We start from the raw sequence: 17,833 nt of genomic DNA, 5'->3' as shown, positions 1-17,833 counted from the left end.
GAGAGAATCCCAAGCAGGCTCCATGCTGCCAGTGTAGAGCCCGACGCGGGGCTCGATCTCACCGACCGTGAGATCATGACCTGAGCCAGAATCAAGAGTCAAGTGCTTAACCGATGAGGTACACAGACACCCCGGCCTCTTTGCTTCTTTTAAGCTGCAGTTTCTTCATCTGTAAAATGGACATTGTGCTAGTATCTGTTTTACAGAATTGTTATGATGACACATAAGAATTCATGAGCAGAGTGCCTTGGCCTAGGGTGCGTGATCAGTAAATGGCAGCAGTTAGTATTCTTGCCGTTAATATTTCCGACATCCCAGACAGTGGAAACGGCCTGTCCACAGGTCAGACAGGACACAGGGCAGCCAGTCCAGGGAGCTGCTGGTGGTTCTTTGTGGCTGGATCACCGGGCGCAAGCGAAAATGTGCTAGAAACCAGGCCCCATCAGATGTAAAGCCTTATGTGCTGTGTAAGATATTTCAGGTTTCACACTAGGTTATGAGATGCTATTAAAGGATGTTATGTAGGGAGGCAGAGGATCAGATTTGCATTTTAAAAGTTTCCCTCTGGCAGCAGGGCATCCAGCGGGGTAGAGGGAGAAGGGACTGGAACGGGGAGATGGGTAAGAAGGCTTTTGCACGAACCCAAGCAAAAGATCAGAGGACCCCACAAAAGGGAGAAGAGAAGCAGATTTGAAAGATATTTGGGAAGAAGTGACAGGTGACTGAAAGCAGGTAGGTGCATGGGTGAGGGAGGCGTCTTGGGTGACTGGGACGCCTGGTTGTTTGGTTTGGATGACTTGGTGGCTGGAGGTACAACGCACCCATAGCAACTAGAGGGCAGGACCAAGGTGGGGGCGGAGACAAGGCCGTTGAGTCTGGGCGCGTTGCATCTCTGGTGCCTGTTGGACGCCCCAGTGGGCCATTCTCGCAGACAGTTGGATGGACGGACCTGGGGTCCACAAGCGGTCTGGAGGCACTTGGAGGTTGGCGGCACAGTCCAGGTGGGGGTCTGAATAAGAACGACAGTGGGAAGAGTAAAGAAGAAGAAGGTCAGTGCAAGGACAGTCACAGGGCCCGCGTGATTCACACGGGCATCTCGTTGGTAACCGCCACATGACTGAATGTGGGAATATGCTGCCTCCTAAAGCCCCTAGAATCCACAAAGATCCTGAAAGAATAAACAACCATCTGGATTGAAAGAGTGACGTCAGCTCGGCCTGAATAATTAAAAAGGATTCCTATAGTTAATCAGGCTGGAGGGACACAGATAAAAGCAGCTGCAGAGTTAACGGGAGACCTTGTTTCTCCAAAGCCACGCAGTGGCTGTAAAATGAGTGACCAATGGTGCCCCAGAGCCGCCTCGCTAGCCCGCCCGGTACCGAGGGCACCCAATTGCCAGGCCGCCCTCACCTCGTGACTGCACCCCAGCCCACCACTTCCGCTGATCCCACCCCAGAAAGCAACCCCTCCACGACAGGTCCAGGTTCCCCTGTGGCCCTCCCGGGACTCTTCAGGGTCACCACCCTTCTGGATGATGCTCCCCTCCTCCCTCTTGGCCACCTGCTGCTCTAGAGTGAAACAAACCCATGAACCTGACCGTGTGTTCTTTGGCTGATTTCGCATGACAATACGCTCCCCAGCAGGATCGGTGGGGATCATAGAACCCCTGCTTGGAATGAAGCATAAGGGGACCGAGGACTTTAATCGGGAATCTGCAGTGGGCGCAGGCCCGACCTCACCTGGCTGCACTTGTCGGCCGGCCCGCGCTCAGAGAACTGCTTCTCGTCCGGGCCGCACCTCAACAGGGACACAGGCAAATGGGGCCACATTCCAGGGAGAATGATGGTGTGCTCAGATAACTCAAAGTAAGTCACATGAGGAATGCTTGTCAGAACCGGAGGGAACACAGTCTTTGAAGGGAAAATGCAAGAAAACTGTCTTCTGTTATGTAAGAGGCCATAATATTGAACAGGGATTAACAGGCCTGGGAGGATAGAGCAGGACCCGTGATTCTGTCCTGGGCAGGACCCAGGCCCAGGCAGATTCACATTCAGTGGAAGGAGAATCTCAGTCATGGTCACAGTGGACTGCTCTAGGCTGTGTGTGTGCCTTGTCACAAGGCTGGACGTTGCCTTGGCCAGGCTGTGTGGTGCCCAGGAATCTCAGCCTATAGGGACTTTGGGCTTGATGACCTTTAAGACGCCCCCTGTTCATCATCTGTGTCCCAAAACCAGATCCCTACCTGGGTTGGATGGGCCTCCTCATGCCATCAATGCCTACAGCTCCCTTCTCGGAGAAATGAGAGGCGGCAGGGTGGGGGCACTCGGGGGTCATGGAGCCAGCCTAAAGCCCTCTGCTAAGGGACGTGCCTTCATCAGAAGCAGTGCAACAGCATGCGACCGTGGCCATCTGTCTGTGGCGACCTGAACCAGCTGTGGGCAAGTACCATTGCAGGAAAGCTCTAGAAAAGCAGGAATTTGAACTGGGGGCCATAAGGAGAGGGGTGAGAGGTTCGGGGACAGAAAGAGAAACAGAGAGTAGGCTGGTAGGCAGGGCCATGGAGGCGGCAGGGGGCCTGATGCAGCAGAAGTCGTGGGGCGGCAGAGGGTGACAGGTGTTCTAGCCGCAGCACGGGGGCGGGGGGAGGTGGCCTCCATGATGGCGTGCCATGGAGGAGACATGGGCAGAAGGCACGCTAGTACTCTATGGTTCCAGCTGTTGTGCCCCCTGTGGCCTTGGTGGAGCCTTGCATACCACTTGAGTCCCCACGGGAGCCCGGTTGTCTTTACAGCCACGCCCACGCATGGAAATAAGGCTCATAATCGAAGCCAACTGAGTGAGATCCTGTTTCTTGAAACTCAAGTCATTTAAGAGAAGTTCTAAGGAGGCAAGACAGCGACCTCTCGGGTTTTGAAAAGAGTTCATGCAGTGGTCCAGCTGGCGACAGGCTGGTCCTCGGTACCAGACCTGGGGCGTGCAAATCCCCATATGGCTAGATGGTCTTCTCCCCTCAGACCCGTCATCCACTCCCTACATCCTACCCTGTGGGAGCCAACAGTCCCCACCTTTCTTGTACATCAGCTTCTCTCCTGTCACAGAAACAGGGAACTGTGGGGTTGGGAATGCAGTGCCCCAGGTGGCCAGAATACTAGATGCTTCGGCCAGAAGGAGTTTGAGCACGGATAGAAGGCAGCCTCCCTCTGCAAAAGTGAGAGGGTATCTGAGGTGAGAAAACAGCCTCTGAATCCTCTAATCAATCATGACCTGTTCTCTAAATACTTGCTGCAAGAGCCAACAGCCCAGGACGCCTGAGGCTGCACAGGGAGCCTGGTGACCTCTCTCCTTTGGCCAAATCTCCTCTGTCTGTAAGACGACTGCAGCGTCATCATGAAGGTTCATTAAAGTATTACCGATGAAGTCTTTTTCGACTCCTACCCTTCAAGGAAGAGGGATCACTGCCCCTTTGTTACCGTAGCAAAACACTGGACAGATGTGCCCTACAGAGCCCTGCAGTAAGTCCTAGTCACCCACGGCCACTTGCATTCTGATGGCTCATTGCCCATGTTTCCACTATTCTTATTCTTTGAATGTTATTTTTTTAACTTATTTTTGACAGCGAGGGAGAGAGAGTGTGAGCAGTGGGGAGAGGGGTTGCCGAAGAGAGAGAGGGAGACACAGCATCTGAAGCAGGCTTCAGGGTCTGAGCTGTCAGCACAGAACCCTACGTGGGGCTCGAACCCATGAACCAAGAGTTCATGGCCTGAGCCAAAGTCAGACACTTAACCAACTGAGCCATCCAGGCGCCCCTGAATGTTAATTTTTTTTAACAAGTCATTTCCTTTGAGGGGCAGAGGACTCATCTTTTTTCTGTATCCCCAACACTTACTTAGCCCAGTGCCTGGCATAGGATGGGGCTTGATAAATGTCTGATGAATGAATGACCTTCAGATAGAATAACCACATTTAAACTCCATAAACTGCTCAATCTGCCCTACGCTCATCCCAAATGTCTCTTTCTGCATCTTTCCCCACCCCCCTCCCAGCAAATATGCATCTTTGAAACACTATATATATTTATACACTCGCTGAGTTCCTTGGCTCTTGTCCACCTCAACACCCAGCTCCTGGGGACATGGCCACGTCACCATGCTCTCTTATTAAGGCTTCAGAGGATGTGGTTGGGGGGGGGGTCCTCAACTTCTGAGTTTTGTTAGGACATAAATTATAACAAATGTAAAACATAAGCCCATTAAGTCATGTCCAACCAAACAGAGAGGGGGGATGTTGGTACTAAGGCGTGATCTGTAAGAGCGATGATTATAAAACCATGTTCTATGGACCATGAGACCAGCCTGAGTCTCTGTCCCACCACGTGTTGTCAGTGTGATCACAGTCCGGTGTCTGCAGTGGACTCATCTATGCAAGCAGGCACTTAGCATAGACCTACCACAGCATAAGCTTCAAATAAATGTTGGCCGCTATTGACTGTGACTTTCCATCAGGTTATAGACACAGGACTCAAAGAGATCTTAAACATCATCAAGGTTTTGGGCTCTTCAGCACCCGGTCAAAGGTGCTTTGAGAATGAGTCGGGGTGGCAGTGAGGAACGGAGAGGAGGCACTCTGACTTCAGCCGGAATTGCTCTGCGTGCTTCTGCTTGATTGAGCTTTTATGGAAATTTCAAGGGAAAGGAAGAGGAAGAGCTTCCACTGCCAAAATTAATCCAAACTGCAGACTGGCACCAGAATCTCCTCTTCCACATCCTGGCCAAGTGATGGTCCTGCCTTTTCTTAAACACTTAAATTCTCTCTGTGAGGCCCCAAACTAGTTTGCTTCGCAATGTTTGTACTCTTTAGAATATTCAGGACTTCAAACAAATGGCTAACAAAGTTTTATTGCCTTGTAGAAGTCCCGCCAGACCTACTTGAATGAAAAGAGCGCTGTGCAAACTTAATTGAAGCACAGTATTCTTAACAGTAGTGCTACAATCATTCCCGAAAACGGTTGTCCTCAGTAGGTTGTAAATGTCTCCCAGTCGTCTTGGCCACACTCTGAATTTGCTTAGCAAATCCTTTTAGGTAGAGCGAGCATAAAGATAATTTTCAGCCTGGACCCTTGTGCAAATCACCACAAATTCGGAATCAATGGAGTTCGAAATAATAAGATTTCAGCGTTTCCGTAGTGATGTTTTCCATTCCGCAGCACTGCCAATTTTTCAAAGTATTTTCATAGCTGATGTCTCACTTAGCCGCCCCTCTGAGTTGAGATGAGAATGAAAGAAAATTCTATATTTGGCATGCTCTGTAAACGGCAAGGCTCCGAAAATGTTTGCAATTACTAAGTTATTAGACTCCAGGTCTCCGGGCTCTGACTCACAGCCCGGCCTGTCTCCTTAGGCCTTGCGGCCTGTCTCACTCAGAAGGGATGAAAGGTGGCCCCAGGAAGAGCTGCCTAGGCTCACTTGGAAAAATACCCTGAGCACCTGTATAGCATTGTGTCTTCCAGGACCAAGGAGGACACCGAGAATGCGCTGACGCTATCACAGGTGGGGACAAAAATGGCGAACGTGTGGGAATGTGTTCAGAACTGTTGAGAGAGGGTGGCTGAGGAGTCCCTCATTCACGTGAGAATCTGCCCTTCACTGGACAGTTGTAACTGCTCTTTGTTCTGCCTGCTGTCCTCATTCATGTTCAAGTTCAGGTTCAGACCTATCTTTCAAGCCCAGGCCGACCAGCTGAAATGCCGCCCCCTTCCGTCGCCCATCTAAGCAGTCATCCCTCCTCCTGTGAACTTTCTACGTTCTTTGCCCCACTCCCATGACCCTTCTTCCACATGGCCTCATGTTACTGCTAGGGGACAAGGCATTTCTTTCCTGCTAGTTAACAAGCCACCTGAGAGCGCGGCTCACTCCATTCCATCCTATGTAGTGCACGGAGTTGAGCAGAGCAGGTCGTGATAGACTCTGCTGTTGTTCCAACCACCCATTCTCCCATTCTTCCTGTGAGTAAATCTCGGCCAAGTGTGTGGCTGCCTAGCTACATTTCTCGAGTCCTTTGCGGCGAGGCATGGCCCTATGTGGTTTTTGTCAAATGGGTTAAGAGCAGAAATGAGGTGAGTTTCCACTTCACGTTCCTAACAACGGAGTAGCTCACCCCTTTTGTGATTTTTCCTTCCCATGGGCTGGGGAGCAGACGTAGAAAACAAGAACTGTACCCCGGGGGAGGGCAGAGCAACAAGATGGAAGGAACTTGGGTCCCTAGCAAAGCCTCACCACTACCTGGACAGCTCATCCCACACACTTACGTGAGAAACAAATAAACCACTGTTTCTCTTAAGTTATTCTATTTGGGGACCTCTTTTTTCTTTTTTTAATTTTTCATGTGTATTTATTTATTTTTTGAGAGAGAGACACAGCATGAGCAGGGGAGGGGCACAGAAAGAGGGAGACACAGAGTCCAAAACAGTCTCCAGGTTCCCATGCGGGGCTTGAACCCACAAACCGTGAGATCATGACCTGAGCTGAAGTTGGATGCTTAACCGACTGAGCCACTCAGGTGCCCATAAAGATTTTTTTAAGTTTATTTATTTTGGAGAGAGAGAGAGAGAGACAGAGCACAAGCAGGGGAGGGGCAGAGAGAGAGGGAGACACAGAATCCGAAGCAGGCTCCAGGCTCTGAGCTGTCAGCACAGAGCCCGACGCATGGCTCAAACTCATGAGCTGTGAGATTATGACCTGAGCCGAAGTCGGACACTTAATGGACTGAGCCACCCGGGTGCCCCCTATTTTGGGAGCTCTTTATTAAAACTGCGTTGTCTAACCACTAATCAGCATACAGGTGTCCTATACAATTTTGGTGTGTCTGAGTGAATGGATGCATGGATAAACAAAAGAATAAATAAGAATGAATGCATGAATAAGAAAGGGGCCTGTCACCAACCTCAGCTCTGCTTGAAGTAATACCTGCCTAATTTTCCTAATGGCGTCTGATTTTCCTAAGAAAGAGCGAGCCAGGGAAGAGTTGGGGGAGAGGGGGAGGACCTATACTTCTAAGGTGGGTCCCCAGGAAGCCTAGTGACAGTTTTGCTACTGATCCACTTTTCGTCTGATGTAAGCTACTCCCCAGGGACCTGCTATCAGAAAACTCCAAAAGGAGTTTTCTTCTGTCAGGAGTTCTCGAAACAGCTTGAGCTCGCACCGTACAAGAACTGTATCAGATGACAATAAAGGACATTCAATGGATCTATCCTTCCTGTGACAATGTTAAGAAATTCAAAATACTGGGGCGCCTGGGTGGCTCAGTCAGTTAAGCGTCAGGCTCTCGATTTCAGCTCAGGTCATGATCTCACAGTTGTGAGATCGAGCCCCACCCCATGCGGGGCTCCATGCTGACAGTACAGAGCCTACTTGGGATTCTCTCTCTCGCCCTTGCTCCCTGCCCCTCCGCCACTCATGTGCCCATGCACTTTCTCTCTCTCCCAAAATAAGTAAACTTAAAAACAAAAAAAGAAAAAGAAATTCGAACTATTTTTGTTTAATAGGTGACCAACTGCCTCTGTAAGGTGAAGTGGCAACAAATGGTAAAGGAAATGATCCACGTGCTCCCCATTCCTCACAGGAAGGAGGAGTGAGAATCAAATGAAATCATGTGTGCAAAAGTGCTCTGTAAACTCTGAAGCCCAGTAATGGACCCTGTTGTTTTCTCCACCTGGCAACTTCTTTCCATTACCCATCTGTGTGATTCTGGCTACCAATCGCAGTCCTTTCTCCTCGGCCCAAATAGTGAGAAAGCGGCCCAGGTCTGGCCAATCACAGGCTCCAGGATTTTTTGGCCACCGTGATTGGTCCAAGGAGTGGATACATGACCCAGGCCAAGCCAATCAGAGTTCTTCCCTAGGAAGCGCTTGTACCTCTGTTCTACCGGTGTAACGGCTGGAGTGAAGGCTGCCTGGAATTCTTTGCAGCCCTGGGTTCTGAACAGAGGAAGCTGAGTTCAGAGGTACCGAGGCAGGCTCCAACCCACTGTTTCTGACACCAGCTCCATTCCTGTCCTCTAGAACCACATGAGCAAATTATGTGTGTTATATGAAAAAATTCCCTTTTTCCCTATAAGCTTGACTTGGGTATTTTTTACCTGAAATCAAATAATAATCCTAATAAAACACCATATATAAGTAATATAATATTATTCAAGAGATTCGTTGAAAAGGACATTGAGAACTTCTTTAGAGATGGTAACCAGTGACAATGCCTGTTGAGACTTTAACCAAGAGTAGCCACCTGGCATCTAGAAGAGCCATCCTCTTGGACCAACCATGTGGCTTCTGAGGGGACATATCCTTAGTGGTAAAGGTGGAAGAGGACCCCAGCCAGCCAGTGATTCCAGTCTGGCCCACCCTGGTGATCACTGCAATGATAGTTTTGCTTGACGATTTCCAAGGATGGGAGAGTCATCTCATCACAAAGGAGAACACCCTGTTGTGGGACAACTCTGATTCTTAGAAATGAAACCAAATCTGGTCCTTTCAGACTTACCTTTTTCTCCTTTTCACTCTCTGAAGCTGCCCAGAATATCAACACCCATACTGCCCCCAACAACCCATACTCCCAACCCCTCTAAGCGGATAGCTCTTCAGGTCTGTGAAGACACGTAACATATGCCCGAGTCTTTCCTTCTCTGGACTAAAAAGCAAGTTTGCTCAGGTGACAAGCAAACTCATCCCAACCTTAAACTCATCCCAACCTTGACTTGTCTCGCTAGATGCCCGCCAATGAGCTGTGTCTCTCGTCGACCATGATATCCAAAACCACACTCATAATTGCAGCCATGTTCTGACAGTGCAGAGCATACCAAAACGATCACCATCCTGGATCCAGACCTGCACATTCTAGAAATGCAACCTAAATTTATGTCCTTTTAGAAACTTCTCCTCAGACCGTTGACTCATATTGAGCTTAAAATAAACTAGAACCACTAAATCTTCTCTCTCAAAAGTGCTTTAACCTCTCTTTTTACTTTTGTGGATTATTTTCTGAAACCAAGTGAGAGAAGTTACATGGAACCGGATTTATTCACTGTGACCCATCGTTGCTTTTTTTTTTTTTTTTTTTGAAAAAACAATATGTGAACAAATATTTTCTATATTGCTCAGGGTTGGGTCATTTGCAAATTAGATAAGCTTGCCTCTTTGACTTTATTTAAATTCTTGATTAAAATGTTGACGAGGATTGGGCCAAGGACAAAAAAACAAAAAACAAAAAAAAAAAAAAAAAAAAAAAAAAAACCTCCCTTCAGAAGACCAGGGATTTTTTTCTGGGTAAGAGCCTTCAGCCAACTATGAATCCGCCCACGGCTACACTGTCCAACCCACCTCTCTCCATCTGGTCTCCATCATGAGAAATTTGTTAAACTCCTGAGCTGACCTAATTAATGCATTAATGATACTGTCCCTTAGCATTGGAGAAAGGCCTGACCAACAGACATGGGACAGGTTCATTTTGTGGAAGTGGTGAGAGGGGTTAGCAGAATGGACCCTGCAGAGGGAAGATCAGACCAGGGGTGAGGCCCTGAATCTTTCAAGAGTTGGAAGCTCTGGAAGGGAGATTGGAGGAAATTTGAACACAAGGGCATCCCATTCACCGATTGCCTAGGCAGGTCTTGTCAGAAATATATACTAGATCTAACCACTCAGCGTGTGGTTGGCTAGTCCTTCACGCTGGTACAAGCCCAGTGCTACAAAGGCAGCCTTTCCTGGCCAGAACCAGAGTCAACATGCCCCCACTGTGAGGATTTCAGGCGCATTTTAAGACTTTGCTAAGCCCTAGAGTCTTTGAACTTGGGTGGATGGGAAATAGTACTCAAAATCCTTACAAGCCGGGGTGTGGGACTCAGCTGAGCACATTTCCGGGGAAGGTTGTACAGGACCCTGGCAAAAGGGGCAGAGCTCTGATGAGGGAGTCAAGCAGCTTAGGGACCCCCCAGGGAAGTACTCTGAGAGATTATTGAGCTCAGAGAAGCTGGCTAGAGTTTCCACAGGGACTTCACATCACTGGAATTTGGATTGACGTGTGGGTGTTTATAACGTTCACGTGAAACATCTATGAAACGATAGGATCTTGGGTTTCTGTTCATTTCAAAGAACTGTTGTAACAAACTACCCCAAACTAGATGACTTAGAATAGTAGAAGTTTATTTTGTCCCAGTCTGGAGGCAGAAGTCTGGAACCATGGTATTTGCGGGGCCACACTTCCTTCCGAGACCCTGCAACCAAATCCCTTCCATGCCTCTCTCCCAACTGCCAGTGACTGTGGACAATCCTTGTCATTCCTTGGCTTGTAGTCACATCAATCCCATCTCTGCCTTCATGTCACCTGCTCCTCTTCATGTCTTCTCCTCCTCTGTCTGTTTTAAATTTCTCTCTGCCCTTCCAGTATAAGGACACTGGTCATCTGATTTGGGCCCACCAACTGATCCAGGATGATCTTACGTCAAGGTTCTTAAGACAATTTTATCTGCAAAAATCATTTTTCCAAATCAGTAACACACACAAGTCCTAGGGACTCAGACACAGACATGTCTTTTGGGAGGCTACTATTCAACCCCTTGTAAGAATCCGTCTCAACTTTTCTTTTGATGGTAACCAAACACTCTCTCACCTTGACCAGGAGCAGTGCTTTTGCTGTCAAAAGTCAACAAAAGTTGCAGCTAGAAATGAGCAGTATGTTACTACCACCATTATGGAAACATAGCACAATGTTTGCTGGGATCTGGAGAAAGAGCATACACACATGCACACGCACACACACACACACACACATGCACACAAAGGAAACATTTTATTTTAAGCCCCCAACATCAAACACAATCTTACTCTCTATCACCATCTAGAGTAACAATAAGTACAATTTGGGTGTGTGTGTGTGTGTGTGTGTGTGTGTGCATTATGTGTTTTTTTTATTTTTTTTAATGTTTTATTTTATTTTTGAGACAGAGAGAGACAGAGCATGAGTGGGGGAGGGTTAGAGAGAGAGGGAGACACATAATCTGAAGCAGGCTCCAGGCTCTGAGCTGTCAGCACAGAGCCCGACGCGGGGCTCGAACTCACAGACGGTGAGATCGTGACCTGGGCCGAAGTCGGAAGCTCAACCAACTGAGCCACCCAGGCGCCCCGTGCATTATGTGTTTTAAGAAGTCCTTTTTTTTTAAGAAGTCATTTGATCAGGACCCATTACTATTTCTCTTTGTTGCTTTCACTTGTATCTAGTCGTAGGATGCGCGCCTTCTTCTTTTTATGCTCAGATCATTGTCTTCTTCCCCAGTTGCGCTTGACTTTTCCTGCACCAACCCTGGGTCTTTAGTAGCCAGCAAGGAGGTGATTCAGGGGCCTCTTCCTGCTGGGGCTGACCTGACTCTGTTTACCATGCTCGCCCCATTCCTACCAGCTGCTCTCGCCTATTACCATAATCCCCAAGTGGCTGCTGCTGGTCCGAAGGCCACTTGAGGACCCTGGAGAGGAGGTCAGGGAGCACGATAGTGATAGTTGCATAGGGCCATGGCCTGAGCAGTTTTGAGCCCAACTCGTTCATTCATCATTCATTCAAGCAGATGTCCCTGAGCACCTGTTCTGGGCAAGGCGCCATTCTAGGTCCCAGGGGATGGGGGAATGTAAAGATGGCCCCTGCCTCAAAGCACTTAAAGCACTTTCACAACATCCCATCTTTCAGACTGAGAGTTTGAATCCAAAGCAAGGAAGAAAAAGTCACGTCACCTGGAGCACTGTAAACGCCCCACCCCTTTGGTTCTTTACAAGCAGGATTCACACATCTCATCCGGTGAGAATTCCTGTCGTCACCCCAGTGAGGCTGGAGGCCGCTGAGAGTTTTCAGAGGAAGAAGCAGAGGGTACGGGCCGTTACGATTTGCCCAGGTTTCCCAGATGGTGAGTGGCACAGCTGGGGTCTGAGTCCAGGATCCCTCCGTGAAGGCTGAGGCTCTTTTCACTCTGCTCTGAAAGACTTTGTCTTCATTTTCTCCTGCCTCGTCTCTGAGCCCTTCTCTTTTCTCCTCCCAGTGCTCCTGGGACCCTGTGGCCTTCGTGGGCTCCCTCGGCCTTCCCACCCTCAGCATCCAGGAGCTTCTCAGTTCTCTAGTTTGATAAGTTATGCTAATGCGTGAACATAGGTCAAACACAGCAAATTTCCAATTCTATTTTAAGCTTCGGGCAGATGAGGTTCTAATGGAAAATGAATACAATGACTATTTAATGGACAGGCTGGCTGAGGATAAACGACTTTCAGCAGTATGCAAACATTTATCCAGCACCTATCATCTTGGAGGAAATGAGCTAGGGAGTTCATGGGAGGGGACCGGGCAGTCACTTCCCCAGTGCCATGGCACAGAAAGCTTGGAGTTGGGGGCCAGCTGGAGCTCTGTGTGAGTCCTTGCTGTGAGACGCTGGGCAAGTGACAAGCTCTTTGAGCTTAGCGTTCTGTGAAACGGAGATAAAAATATCTACTCACAAGGTTCTCGTGAGGATTCGACAGGCTAGTTAGACGTGACATGCAGGTGTTAGGAGTTTAAATGTTTAATATGTTTGTTCCCCGCCTTCTCAGAGAGCTTACGTTCCAGCTGGGGCCATAAGGTCATTACCGTGAGTTGAGTAAGAGGTTAACTACACGCCAACAGTCTCGCCCTTCCTGAACCTCGCAAGAGAGCTACTTACTTTGGGGACATGTAAAAGGACAGAACACACGTGGGAAGACAGAGCACAGGTAAGAGAGCATGGTGTAGATGAGGAAATGCAGGTACAAGTAAGATGTAGGACAGGCAAGAGGGCAGGCGAGGCGCGCAGGTGAGGGTACGGTGAGAAGGGCAAGGGCCCAAGGCTGTGGCCCGGCAGGTAGGGTCCAGGTCCTGGGGGCTCCAGGTATACCTTACCTTGGGCGGCATAGCCCCAGTCTGCCTCTGTTTCCTCTTCTGTCTCTGTCACTATCTCCCCATCTGCATTTCTCTTATAAGTGTATCTGTCACTAGCCTTGAACCCCACTCTAAATCCAGGATGATCTGAGATCCTTAACTTAATTACATCTGCAGAGGTCCCTTTCCAAGGCCTGACGAGTGCCCCAGATCTCATTCTTAAATCTCACTGAAGCTTGCTATGGGAATTTAAAATGGTACGGCCACTAGGGTAGTTTCTTAAAAAGTTAAACATATGCCTACCACTTAATCCGGCCATTCCATTTCTACGAATTTACCTAAGAGAAAAGAAACCAGATTTCCACATAAAGACTTGTACACAATGTTCATAGCAGCTTTATTTGTAACAGTCAAAAATTGGAAATAACCCAGATGTCCATCAGGCAAATGGATAAACACATTGTAGGGTATCCACACAATGGAATCCTACTTAGCAATCCAAAGGAATGAACTACACTGCAACATGGATGAGTCTTAAGGTAATTTTATTAAGTGAAAGAAGCAAAACAAAAAATGAATATATACCGGATTGATTCTGTTTAATAATAAACTCTAGAAAATGCAAACTGATCTATAGTGACAGAAAGCAGATCAATGGTTCCTTACGGATGAGAGAGGTTGGAGGGGGAGGGCAGAGAGACTGCAAAGGGACACAAGGGAGCATTTAGGTGTCATGGATATGTTCACTACCTTGATCATGGTGATATTTATACATGTGTCCAAACTTAACCCATCGCACGATTTAAGTATCTGCAGTTCATGGTATACCAATTACACCCCAATAAAACTACTTCTAAAAAACCCACCAAAGAATTTTAATTAAGGTAAAGACATGGCCAGATTTTCAAAGATCTTCCAGTTGTACAGAAATGGAGAAGACACTAGAGACAGGAAAACAGCCTAAGGCCTAATTACATATATAGTTAGGTAAGAGAGGAAGTGCTGACTCATTCAATTTAATTGCTGTGTAGTATTCCATTGTGGAAATATACCACAATCCATCTATTTGCCCATTTGAAGGATATTTAGATTGTTTCTAATTGTTTATTGTTACAAAAATGCCTTATTGAATAGTATTGTAAGTTTCTCCAAGTACTCACATGTAATAGCGTCTCCAATGAAATACCTACAGGTGCAATTATTGAGTCAGAGTACAAGTGCCTTCAAGTTGACTAAATGTTGCCAAATTGCTCTCTCCAAAGTCATTGCAAAAATATTCACTCCTGTCAGAATTTTATGAAAGTTTCCATTGTTCCACATTCTCGACACTTGGCTTTACCAAAATGTTAACGATTTTATGGCTGTAAAATGGTACCTAATCTTTTGAAAGTGCATTTCCAGAATTATTAGTGAGGTTGCATATCTTATGACTCTTGGTCACTGAGCTTTCCTCTTCTGTGAATTCTGTACATATCTTTTGCTTGCTTTTCCGGTGGGCCACTTGCCCCATTTTTATTGACTTGTAGTTTGCCTTATATTCTTGTATTCTAATCCTGTATGCTGTACCCTTTGCAAAAGTCTCCCAATCCGTGGCCTATCTTTTCACGTTGTTTTATGGTGCCCTTTGTTATATGATGTGTTTATTTCCTAGTGCTTCTGTAACAAATTACCACAATCTCAGTGGCCCAAAACAACACATTTATTACCTTATAGTCTAGAGGTTAGAAGCCCCAAATGGCTTTCACTTGGCTAAAATCAACAAGTGGGCAAGGCTGTATGCCTCCTGTAGTCTCTAGGGGCGAAATCAGTTTCCTTGCCTTTCCTAGCTTCTAGAACCCACTTCTTGGCTTGTGGCCCCTTCCTCCATCTTCAAAGCTGACCACATAGAGCCTTCAAATCTCTCCCTCATTTTGACACTCCTATGTCCCTCTTATAAGGACCTAGGGTCAATCCAATTTATTAAATAGTTCACTTACTCTGCTAATCTGCTATTCCATCTTTGCTGTATAGCAAGCTTTCATAAATGCATGGGTTTATTTCTGGGCTCTCTATTCTGTTCTTTCAATTATTTACTCCCTTGCTTCTCAAAGTGTGTTCCAGGGACCAAAAGCATCAGCATCCCCCGGTTAGCTTGTTTGGAATGCAGAATTTCAAGCTGCATCCCATACTTCTCAATTAGGAGCCGCCCTTAACAAGATCCCCAGGAGATTCCTATGAGCAGGAAAGGTTAAGAAGCACTAGTCGACCCAGTGCTTTTAAAATCTTAGTTACTTCCTTTCAAGCATTGATATCTGGTAACTCAAGTTCTCTTCTTTGCTCTTCATCATGTCGAATTCATAGTTTGGAGAAGATTGGGAAATTTTATAATAATCAAAGTTAATTCAGGAGCTTGTCATATATAACTTATTTGGGGCTCCTTTTATGTCCTGAGTGTCTCCATAGAGGTTTTGTACATCCTTTTGAAGCCCCAAAGTCAGGTTTTTGTCCACATGAGGGTAACTCTGAGCCTCTGGCTGGGCAGGCTGTGTCTGTGTTACAGTCCCTCGCTGCGGGTTTGGTTCCCTGGGGTAGTGGTCGGGCTGTACCTGCCCCCAGCCGACCACTTCCCACTGGGCACCGGCGGAGAGGGAGCTTCAGGAAGTGGAGCCCATACGCAGCGTCTGGCTGTCTGGGGCACCTGGGCAGGCGTTCAGCACTCTTTGGACTGTGGGTCCTCACCCTGACGTACTCCACCCCCCATTTAGAAAGTCTGGCGCGATCACAGGCTGTTCTAGGCAGGTTTCCGGGGTGGTGTACAGAGAAGGACCGAGCCAACAGACAGGTCTTGGTTGCCCTAGCCAACAGAGAGAAGAGGGCTGGGTTCTTCAACCCCCCATCTTGCTTCTCCGTATGGCTTCTGCCATTGGCCCTCTTCCAACCCCAGCATCCTAAGCCCCAGAAAGTTTGGAGGCCCATGGAGGTGCCAGTTGCCCTCTCCCAGGGCCCTAACATGGGAAGCATGGGAGCAAGTCCAGTATTTATATGAGGAATTGCAGAATCCTTCTAAGTTTCCTGCTAAGTTTTCAGACTGGCTGAAAGCTCTGATGTAGGCCCCAATGTAGTCCCCACAGTGGGGCAGAAACCGAAGCAGGATCAAAAGGTCCTTAAGAAATCTGGGCTTGCCCAATGCTCTAGCAGCTCCGAGGCTCTGAGGATACCTTGAAGCTGGTTTCTGTAGGCCACTCTGTATCAGGCTCTTTGCCGTTGCTAAGGGGTGAAGCCCCATTCAAAGTCAGGGGTCACAGCACCGATTGGAGAGGAATAGAATCAAAACACTCACTGTATAGATACACCAAAGAGACAGAAGGGAAAAAATGAAGGAATCTGGTCCCGGAGGAGAGCTTTGCACCTGTTGCTGGAGCTCTGGGTCATCAGAGCTGCAAAAGTACTCCACCAGTGATTGTGAGGGCACCCCAGGAACTGACAGTGACGGATTGCCAACTGCCAAGAAGCTGGAAGAGTTGAAGGCACAGGACCCAGGTGACCAGAACTTCAGCAGCAGAGTAGTCCAGAGGGGGTGAGAGTTCTTTGCCAGCAACAGCAACTTCCCGTACAGAGTTTAAGCTGGAGCCTAGCTTGGGGAGATGTCATGTGAAAGTGTAGCTAAGTTGAGCAAATCTGTTTGGAGCTGCTTGGATTTCTGTGTACCGATTATACACCTTGAGACAGGAGGAAACCGTGAGCCTGGAATGTGAGACAATAGAGCTACTTGGATTTGAATCTGACAAAGAGCAGTGAACTTCACAGGGCAAAGGCTCAGGGGTACAGGGGTCAGGGTGAATAACAGACTGGGTAGATTCCAGAATCCTGGAGCGTTGCTCTGGGTCTGACCCATGTGGATCTCTGGTACTCATCCTTCTTGCTTGGACTCTCTGTATGTTGAAACCAGGTGGTGTTGCATATATTATTAGAACTTTCGGTGGTACTTACAATGTATGTTTGAGAGGAAAGGAAAAGTTTGCCTTCTGACCTCACTCCTTTTTTCAAAGTTTTTATTGTAATTTCAGTTAGTGCACAATGTTACATTAGCTTCAGGTGTGCAATATAGTGAGTGATTCGACAATTTCAGACATCACCCAGTGCTGACGTCACCACAGGCACACTCCTTAATCCCCATCACCTACTTAACACACCCTACTTACCCCCTTCCTCTTTGGCAACCATCAGTTCTCTATAATTAAGAATCTGCTTCTTGATTTCTTTCTCTCTCTCTCTCTCTTTTTTCCCTTTGCTTGTTTTGTTTCTTAAATTCCACACAAGAGTGAAATCATATGGTATTTGTCTTTCTCTGATTGATGTATTTCGCTTAGCATTATACTCTTTAGAAGCACCCGTGTTGTTGCAAATGGCAAGATTTCATTCTTTTTGTGGCTGAATAATATTCCATTGTATATATTTACCATATCTTTACCCATTCATCAATCAGTAGACGCTTGGGCTGATTCCATATCTTGGCTATTGTAAATAATGCTATAAACATAGGGGTATATGTATCCTTTTTAATTAGTGTTTTTGTATTCTTTGGGTAAATACCCCGTAGTGTGATTGCTGGATCATAGGGTAGTTCTATTTTTAACTTTTCGAGGCACCTCCATATTGTTTTCATCAGGCACTGCACCAGTTTGCACTCCCATCAACAGTACACGAGTATCCCTTTTTCTCCATATCCTTGTCAACACCTGTTGTTTCTTGTGTTGTTGGTTTTAGCCATTCTGACAGGTGTGAGGTGATAGCTCATTGTAGTTTTGATTTGCATTTCCCCGATAGTAAGTGATGATGAACATCTTTTCATGTGACTGTTGGCATCTGTATGTTTTCTTTGGAGAAATGTCTATTCATGTTTTCTGCCCATTTTTTAAATTGTTTTTTGGGTGTTGAGT

At 47.2% G+C, this 17,833-nt stretch overlaps 1 pseudogene; it reads left to right on the top strand.

Moving 5' to 3' along the window:
- The first annotated feature begins 2,393 nt into the window (after positions 1 to 2,393).
- Positions 2,394 to 16,516, top strand: LOC124514267 (neugrin-like; annotated as a pseudogene).
- The last annotated feature ends 1,317 nt before the right edge of the window (positions 16,517 to 17,833 follow it).

Source organism: Lynx rufus, unplaced genomic scaffold (genome assembly GCF_022079265.1).
Source record: "Lynx rufus isolate CCGP_SWC_20201006 ecotype Redwood Valley unplaced genomic scaffold, mLynRuf1.p SCAF_2, whole genome shotgun sequence".
NCBI lineage: Eukaryota > Metazoa > Chordata > Mammalia > Carnivora > Felidae > Lynx > Lynx rufus.
Note: the sequence above shows the minus strand (reverse complement) of the source record. Positions and strands in the feature narration are given on the sequence as shown.